The sequence below is a fragment of the Nannospalax galili genome, unplaced genomic scaffold (assembly GCF_000622305.1).
Source record: "Nannospalax galili isolate Female #2095 unplaced genomic scaffold, S.galili_v1.0 scaffold633, whole genome shotgun sequence".
Taxonomy (NCBI): domain Eukaryota; kingdom Metazoa; phylum Chordata; class Mammalia; order Rodentia; family Spalacidae; genus Nannospalax; species Nannospalax galili.
Genome location: NW_008336075.1, coordinates 53463 through 63721, shown reverse-complemented (window position 1 = coordinate 63721; position 10259 = coordinate 53463).

Genomic DNA, 10259 nt, shown 5'->3' with positions numbered 1-10259 from the left:
TCTATGAGTGCAGGATACAATTATTTTAGAAGACAGAGGAGAAAAGGAATTCTACCTATCTACCCAAGATGCATTCTCAAAGGGGAATGGGCTCTGGGAGAATAGAAAATTGTGGAAGAATCAAGTTCGGTGTATCCTCAGAATCACATAATTCATGAGCAAAACCAGGATTTTGCTGACTTAGTCCATTTTTTACTTTTCTAGAAGCTGCTCTAGAAGGAGTAAGTGAAATCTGCAAGGATACATGTGTTAAGAAGGACTCTCAGGTGAACACATTTGTGAGTCATTGAAATCTGTACCTTGGGAAATACAGAAATTCTTAAGAGAAACACTAGAGTTGAGCAAAGTAAAGACACAAAATAACTGGCCGGGTGCAATGCCATCGGGGGGTTTCCATCTTTCTCAAGTACAATCCGTTAGCCTGAGTGGTAAATATTATCATCTTTATGTTGTAAGTGGGTGGACTGAACACAGAGAGAGGACACACATGCTTAAGCTTGTACAGTGTACAAAAGCAACTGTATTTAGTGTATTTAGACTTACACTTTTTCCAAACTGCACAGAAATGATAGAGATAGGATCCCTAAATTAGCAGAAGTAAGATTAACAAACCACCAGCAAAGTGAGTCCCTGCGCTTTGGGGGATATGACTATCATTATATCATTACTCTGAGGTCAAGTTCTGAATAAGCTCAGAGCCTCCTTACAAATTGCACACATACATGTGACATTTGAGATTTTGCTCCTGTATCTATGCACCTTTTTGCTGTGACTCCCATCACATACAGACACAGACTTCTCTATTCTTTCTTCTCTAGTTCAAGCTCTTCTCTTATCCTGGTATTTATTAGCTGTATTAAAGGTCCAATGGGGAAGAGAGAGCCTGAGATGCCTGCTCTGTCTTATCATATGATGGACTACCTTTGACTCCTTCATTTCCTCAGCCTTTCAGTGTTTCTTGTCCCAGATTTCCCATGTACTTCCAACTCAGCTTAAGCTGTTATCTTTCTCTAGTCTCCTCCAAATATGGAAGAAATGTTCTTCTTTAGCTATTCATGCAAATTATTTGTTAATCCTGTAGCTAGAAAATAGGAATTGCAGAAAACTACATCAAGATTGATGTATAAAAAAAGCCAAGGGCTGGAGAAATGGTTCAGTGATTAAGAGCACTGACTGCTCTTACAGAGGCCCCAGGTTCGTTTCCCAGGAACCCACATGGTGGCTAACAACTATCCAGAATTCCAGTTCTAGGGGATCCTATGCCCTTTTCTGACTTCTGTAGGCATTGCAAGACACTGGTGCACTTATATTCATACAGGCCACATATACTCATACACATAAAAATAAATAAAATACTATTTTAAGAAAGAAGACAGTTGGTAGAGAAAATCTATAGACCTTTCTCCCATTGGGCTTCATATAACACAGAGAGCATGCATGCCATGGATGAGAAAAGCCCACAACATACAAACAGTAGTAGAGGGACCATTGCTATGCAAATGACATATAAAGGGCCTTGAGCCTCAAGGACCAGGGCTTTTTGAGATTTTCTCTTAGCTTATCAGCCCTCCCCCATTCTCAGGACTGCTTTTCCTTCCTCATCAAACTGTCTTGAGAGATGCTATTGAAAGGACCTGTGGATTACTTCACCATCAATAGTACCATCTATAAAATTACAGATTAATGCAGTGTATAAAGTCTTTCCAATATTCCCTTCATTTTAAAAAGTATGATATTTAACGCATAATAATTATGATAATAATCACATGTAATACATAAGAATTAGTCCTTTTATGCTATTTTCTTCTAGTGATTATAGTACCCACTAGGTAGCTGTCTCAATATTTCATGCATGATTTTTAGATGTGTGGATTGTTTCTAGGATAGTCCCATGAGACAACAAATTTCATGATGAATTATTCCTCAGTCTTCCGCTGTAAGCTAAGACAGGGTTCTGTGGGCAGGATAAAGAGTGACTGCACAGAGGTAGTAAGTCAGCCACAGACTCAGTGCCAAGGAGGTGGAAAGGAAAAAGAAAGAGGGGGAAAAGCCTGTTTCTATTTCCATTTCTAACCATCTGTACCCAATTCTATTATTTTCTCTGGGACACAAGAGCTTTGAAAACTCCAACAGTTACCCTCTAAACTCAGTTCTGTACCTGTAACAATCTATGGATACAGTTGTGGATGAGTTTACAATATGGAAGCAGGCAAGTTGTCACTTATTTTCTGTTTTACAGCAGTAATCCTAGAATAATTTGCTGTATGGATTATTAAGGATATGGTGGAAGCCACAGGGACATTGAAGATTGTTTCAACACTTCAAAAGATAGAAAAGAAAATACTGTCTAAGTTGATTTTCTAGTCCTCCATCTGTCCTCAGATAACGGCTGGAAGCTTGTGAAAATCAAGTCTTTTCTTTGCCATGTAAGCTAATTTTTACTTTCCTAGGATGGGGCAAAGCTCAGGAGAGGTCAATGTGTTAATAGCCATCACCAGAACATATCCTTGTGGGAACAGAAATTGGAAAGAGATTGAAATCTGTACATAGAGGTTGTCACTGAGAGAAAGCCATGAGAGTGGAGACAAGCTTAGACAGATGGAGTTAGAAACAAGACAACAATTGATGAAGTTAGAAACAAGACAACAAGTGAAAAGTAGAAAACGTACAAGGTCAGTCAACAAAGCACAGAATAGATCTGTTGGGAGGTAGGCATGGTGAAGAGGCAGCATAAGAACAGAGAAAGTAAGAGCAAGATTAACACCAATGTCTCAAGTCCAAGTCTGAGCCTAGGAGGTGAGACCAAAGACAGGGGGCTATGTTCGGTGGGGTAAATGCTGCCATCTTGCAGTGGAGATTAACTTGTCAGATAGCCATAGCAACTAATAAGTTGGACAACACGGTGATAACCAGGTCTATGGTAATAACAATGCATCTATTGACAATCCCTGGAAGAAGTAACTATGGGAGGGTCATAAGACCCTTACCTTGCAGTCCAGCCATTGCCCACTTCTGCCCTCCCCCAGCTGCAAATGATCTTGGGAGAGACTAGGAATTGGTAAGTTAACTGAAAAGGGGGATACCATGACACAACTTCTACTAGCTATTCATGGTGTGGTACCATGGTGTGGTTCCATGGTGTGATACCACAGTGTGGCTCCATGAAGTGATCCCATGGGTGGAACTCTGCAATGAGACAGTTGATTTAGGGTCACCCTTGTTCCTGTAAGTAAGCCTGATAGACTCATCAGTTTGTCAAGGTGGACTTTGGTAGAACTATACTCTGGTCTGTTCTTGATGCCTTATCTGAGGTGAATAGACTTTCATTCATGTCTCCCCAGGAATAGTTAGCACAATAGGGTAAAATAAGATACCATGACAAAAAACAACTTAGGAGAGAAAGGTTTATTGTCTCACAATTCCAGTTATAGCCCACCACTGTGGGGAAGTCAAGGCAGGTACTTGAAGCAGCTGGTCAGGTCCACAGTCAAGAGCAGAGAATGCCTACCTGGCTCTGCTCAGCTCACTTTCTCTATTTTTTGAGTTTTATGTATACAAGTTTTTGCCTGCTTCTACTTATGTGCATCATATTGATGTTTAGTGCCCATGGAGGCCAGTAGATAGCATCAGATCTACATGGATACAGAGTTAAAGATGGCATGAACCTTCACATGGGTGCTGGGAACCAAAGGCAGGTCCTTGCAAGAGTAGCAAATGCTCTTAACCACAAAGCCATTTGTCTAGTCCCCCAACTCAGGTCTTCCATAGTTCAGGATACAATCATAAGGAATGGTGCCACTCACAGAGGGCTGGGTCTTCCCACATCAATTAACATAAAACAACCAGACATGCAGATAAGCCAGGGTGATATAGAAAATTCCTTGTTGAGATTCTCTTCTCAAGTGATTGATTATAAACTTTTTCAAGTTGACAATTAAAACTAATCACACAACTGATAAGTGCTCCTAACAGTGTCCTGACCTCCTGCATATTCCCACTTCTGCATGGAGTATTTCTCAGACATCAGGGTGAAGGTTTGCAGAGCAACATGGTGACCTGAGAAAACATACCTACCTGGCTTTTTTGCTGCAATGTTAATACAATAATAATAAACAATCCATAAGTTATATACACTGGGTTTATCTACTTTTGATGCTAGGAGAGAATACTGCTAGATGATTTAAAGACGTGAAGTTTATCTCACAGTTCTGGAGGTAGGGAAGTCAGTGGTATAATATGATGTGTCTTGAGGCCCTTTGTGCTGGATCATAACTCAGTGGAAGTAAAAAAGGCACAAGACAGTCTTCAAGAGATAAACCATCATGTAAGGACTGGTTTAGTAACATCCTGCTCTTTAGGTAATAAACTCATTCCCCAAATAACAACATTAACACATACCCAAGGGGCCTGTCTTCATAGCCCATTCTTTATTAGGACTCACCTCCCTACAGTCTTACAGTTGAGATCAACCTCCAATATATTAATGTGGTAGATATGTTCAAATGAATATACTAACAGAAACCAAAAAAAGTGTCCAAGTCATCAGTAAATAAAAAACGGACTGAAACTGTGAACTACATTTTTTAGAAAAGGGAAAAAAAAAGCACACACCTGCATTAAACATTCTCCAAGACTGATTGTGGAGAGCTGGAATGTCACAGGTTGGAGCCCAACTTACCTTGGCCTACCTTCATCCTTTAATAGCTATTTTTTGTCAACCTCTGCATGCTACCTGACATCCCTGCCTATCAGATAAGTCCTTCTGAAATATACAAACGGACCTCCAGCTTCCATCAATCAAACAGCTAAGGAAGTCATCAGATAGCATCTGAGACTCAGAGCAGAGACTTTCTGTCTTTGCAGTAACCTGCTTACCCGAGGTTTCCACCAATGAATTTGAAGTGAATCTCAATTCATTTTGTTCAGTATTCTGTTGCTATAAAAACTTGATGAAATTGTTACTACTTTGTGAAATGGGAAAAATAAATCTGTGTTTCTGGGCCACTGTCATTCATATTTGACTTCAGGAAAAGAAAAAAAAATTACAACTGTTAGTTATTTCCTTTGAGATAAACACTGTTTGTTGTATAGACAAAACTTCTGGAAAAAATTAATACAGACTGATGAAAGTACAGGAGTAATTATCATCTAGAATATTCCTAAATAGAAGTAAAATATCAGTGAGTGATATTTTTAATTTTACATTTAATTATTTTATTGTATCATGTATGTGTATATGGGGGCTGAGTATGTACATGTACCAAGGTGGGTCTGTACACTGCAGGAGTGGATTCTTTCTTTCTACTATGTGAGTCCTAGGAGTAGAAATCAGGCTGTTGTGTTTGGTGGCAAGCATTTTTACCCAATGAGCCATGTTACCAGTCCAAAGTTATAAAAACTTTAAGCAAAGATCCTCAAATAGTGATTCTAGTCTTAGCAAGTATAAGCTTCATGGAAAATAATACAGAGGACATAAATTTGATTAATATGTAAAACACTGAAACAAAATTGCAATTTGCTCCTGGGTAAACAGAGGTAGAGAAAAAGTGCCATCAGGATGGTGGATGGTGGGATTTCATGGCTTTTGGTAAGGATTTATTTTATTATTATTTATTAATTGATAGGGTTCAAGTGCAGGCGACCCCAGACCCAGAAACCATAAGGCCCATAGGAAGAATTAAGTCAGCCAACTACCAGCCACCTGCAAGCTGACAAAACAGCTCCAGGAACTGGTGACCCTTTGTATTGTGATCACCAGAGCATACTTCACATGCTGACAAACAGGTTTCCCAAGCCTGTACTGCAATTGGTTCTTGGAACCCTGTAATTGTAGAAAACATGTTTTACAGTAGATGCTTTCCTCAATAAGTTTCACCACGTACAGACCCCATGCCCTCCCTGAACAGCTCCAAACAGCAGAAAAATTATATATATATAATATATATGTAATATATATAAGTATGATTATTACTTATATTTTAAGTAATAATTTACATAAAAGGCCTAAAATATAAAATAAAGGATTTTTCCATAAAGGAAAATTTTGAATGTCCGGCATGGTGGCACATGTTTATAATCTCAGAACTCAGGAGGATCATGAATTTGAGGTCTGTCTGAGCCATAAACTAGGACCTAATCTCAACAGAACTAAAAACAAGCAAGACATAGTGGGGAGAATTGGGGGGAGGAAGGGGGAAAAAGAATAAAAAACAAAAACAAAAACAAGAAACAAAAAAAGGGAAACCTAAAAGATGAGTGGTAGGAGGATTCAATTCCAGGAAGCCCTGTGTGATTAGAAGTTCCAGCAAAACAGAAAAGCACACACACATACACATCAAGACACACAGACACAGAGATACCACATACAGACATGTATACACACATACACACATATATACATATACTACAGACACATACACAAACATACATACCAATGCCTATAAATGTACAGAAACACATAAATACATGCTACACACAGACACATATACCTACATACAAAGACACACATGCAGACACACAGGCACACAAAATCATACATACAAACACACAAACACACACACACAGTGAAACTGTCAGTGAAATAAACAAAGAAAATTCACCAATATCAAAAGAGATAAAAGTTTAAATTTGAAATTACCAAGCAAAATATTTTATTTAACTGTGTGTGATATGTGTATGTGTGAGTATGGGCACACATATGCCTTGGCATGTGTGTACAGGCTGAGATGACCCTATCTGTGGGTCCTCATCCTCCATCTTATTTGAGGAAGGGTCTCTGTTACTGTTTGGTGCTGTGCTATCCAGGCTATCTGGCTCATGAATTTCAAGGCTTCGATCTCCATCTCCTATCTGTAGGTGTGTTGGTATCACAGACATGCACAACCGTGTTTGTCTCTATGTGAGGACTGAAGGATTGAATTTGGGTCCTCACACTTGCACAGCAAGCACTTCACCCACTGAGCTATCTTCCCAGACCACAGACAAATGATTTTTAGCATAATGAAATTAGAAAGACAAACATCTAGTCATCATTCTTCTGAAACTTCAATATTGAGGATAAAGAGCATTCTGAATGTTTTGTTTTTTTTAAAAGCAATAAATATAACCTGTTTCCTCCAAAGCAACAGAGATTAAACTGGAAGTAAACATCTCTCTGGCCTGAGTGACACAGTCTGAGAGGGAATTCAGGGCTTCAGGAGCCATAGCGTTAGTTAAAGGAGATGTGGATGGTAGAGAGCTGCTGGACAGAGACAGGTGCTACAGTGCAGTTTCAGTGAAGGCCATCCCGTATTCATTGAGCAGCTGCTACAGCAAGAACAGGCTCCAGGCTTTCCCAGTGGGGGTGGTATGGGAGTGTAGGATTCCAGGAAAAAAGGGAATTTCTTATTTCGGTAACTTTCCCCCAAGATGGGGGGTTTTCTACAGAGAATACAAGATTTAGAGGATCGTGGTTTGGAGTCATTTGGGACACCTAGCCAGGTTTAGGGTAGACACAAGAGCTGCCTGCTAATAGTGACAGAGGTGAGAAAGAACATTTGTTCACCTGTCCCAGCTACACCTGCAGTAGGTAGAGATTTGAGACTCAGCAGAGGCTAGTCTACATTTCCATTTTACTGGCATCACACAGGGAGGGAGATTTGGCTTGCTTTTCCCATCAGAACTGTGTAACTGTGTGTGTGTGTGTGTGTGTGTGTGTGTGTGTGTGTGTGTGTCCATTGTATCCCTCCAGACCTTCAGAGCAGGGGTCTATTAGATATAAGGAGCATGGCTGATTTATTCAGCCGACCTAGGTCTTGAAGTGACAGATCCATGATCTAACAAAGGGAACAACTGCAACTCAAATCAAATGAAAGAAACAAAAATCTAATAGACAAAAGCAGCTCACACATTTTGCATTATTTTCTGTAAAGTTAACAAGGATAAAACTGAATAGAAAATATCAATAGAGAGAAAAATGCAAAAACACACAAAGAGTACAACAATGAAACTAAATTTCACAAACAGCAACGAATTGGCTTAGAATGCAGGTGGTTCAAAGTGACACAGGGAGATAATGAAATATCTCCCAGAAGAAAGGGATCATATTAGCACAGAAAAGAGGAATAAGATGGTATACACAGGGCTGGAGAGATGCCTCAGCAGTCAAGAACACTAGCTGCTCTCTAATTCATTTCAGGGGATCAGATGCCTTCTTATGGTCTCCATGGGCATTGCATGCCAGTGGTGCACTTACATACATGAAGACAAAGCCCTCATCTGTATAAAATAAAAATAAATTGGTTTTAAAATATTTATAAGAAGATAGAGACACAGAAGGAAAAAGAGGCAATCTTTTTTTTCCCCCCAGGGGAGTTCATGTTCAGTAGTATCTTCCTAAAATTTGCAGCAGGAAGTATTTGAAAAGTTAAAATAGCATTTATATAAGCTTTGACTTTGAGAATTAATCTTCAGGTAAAGCCACAGGTGACTTAATTGTGATTACAGAATGGAATATAGACTTTCAGTTTATTCATATACCTTGTTAAAGCAAAGAGGAGATACATTATAGTGCCTCAGGTGCTGGAAGGAGAATTGCAGGAAACTGCATGTGTGGATTCTGAAATCAAGCAACACAGTTAAAGGCACAAAAACTGTGATTATGTTATTCAAATTATATATTTGATTAAAGTAGAACTAAAAGTGATAACATAACTTTAAAATTTGGGGCAGAGCAAAGCAAGGAATTGATGCATAGAGGAGGTTAAATTTGCCACTGTTGTGGCAGACTAAGATACAAGCTAGCCCTAGCCTGCAGTATCTAGTTTGTAAGTCATGCGGGGAAGTCATAAGGATTTTCTTTAATCACATGTCGGGAACTACAGTTTCATTTTATGTTAAGATTCATTTTATTTTAAATTATGTGTATGGGGGGAAAGTATGTGCATGTTTGAGTACTGGTTCCTACAGAGTCCAGAAGAGGTCATCAGATTTCCTGAAACTGTAGTTACACTGATTGAGAGCTACCCAGTGTGAATGCTGGGAACTGTATTTAGGTCCTCTGTGGGAGCAATACATGCTCTTAATTGGCGAGTCATCTCTCCAGCCCAGTAACTACAGTTTAAGAAACAAACAAGCAACAGCTATGCCCAATACAGATTTGAGCAAAGCTGGTTACCCTGGGAAACTATGGTTTTCTCAGATCCTGCTGCAGTGGATGAAAATATCTTCGAGACACTATTTAAATTTCATTTTAACATTTTGCCTTATTTTATTTCATTATTTGTTTATCATTTTTTTGTTTGTTTTTCTTTTCTCAGGAGAGAGGTAAATGGTTGAGAAACTGCTTGAGGATTTAAATTCTGTTTTCTAAGCTACATCAACTTAGCAAGAAGGAAGACAGAAAAGTCCAGAATTCCCTAGTCCTTTTTCTGTGCTCTATGACACATATACTCCCTCCCATTGTGCTAGAATTATATTATTTTGGGAAGTGGCCCAAGTGCTTTTGATATGCATGATTAACATTTAAATAATAATGTCAACTCATTTTGTAACGCATAACCCCATGGCTCTCCCTTACACACTGTGACCTGCTTGGCAGAGGGATGTCTGGGTGTCCCAGACTGTGAATGAGGACAAGCACTGAGCTGTGTCTTGTCTACATGTGGAATGACTGTCCATTAAGCTCATTAATTCCTGAGCTCTCTTTATTTTAATACTCTGAGGGGGCCGTGGCATTTAAGTCACCTTTAGTTTTAAGCTGACATTTACCTCACACCAAAACTTAATGAACATTCAGGGACAGTTGAACAAATGCAAGAATCCCTGGAAACAAGAAACTCTTTAGATTCCAGAGCAGGGCTACATTATTTTTGGCACAATAGATCTGAATCAAGAAATCTACATTAAAGCAATTTGTCAAAAGATCATTGTGGCCTGATTACTTGGGGCAGGAGACTCTCCCTTCCCACACAATGGTCTTTTATATAAGATTCAGGCTCAGGACCTAAACTATAATCTCTAGATACAAATCAAGAGACATTCTATCTCCTAGTCCCCAAATTCATAGAATATAAAAAAGGCAATATTAAAACTAAAATTATTACAGTGATTGAAATGGTTTGCTGGTTAAAAGCTTAACTGGGTTGGGCATGGTAGTGCCCATCTTTAATCCCAGCACCAAGGAGACAGTAGCAGGCAGATCTATGTGACTTCCAGGCCATCCTGGTCTACAAAATGAGTTCCAGGCCAGCTAGGGCTACAGGGAGGCCCTGATTCATAAC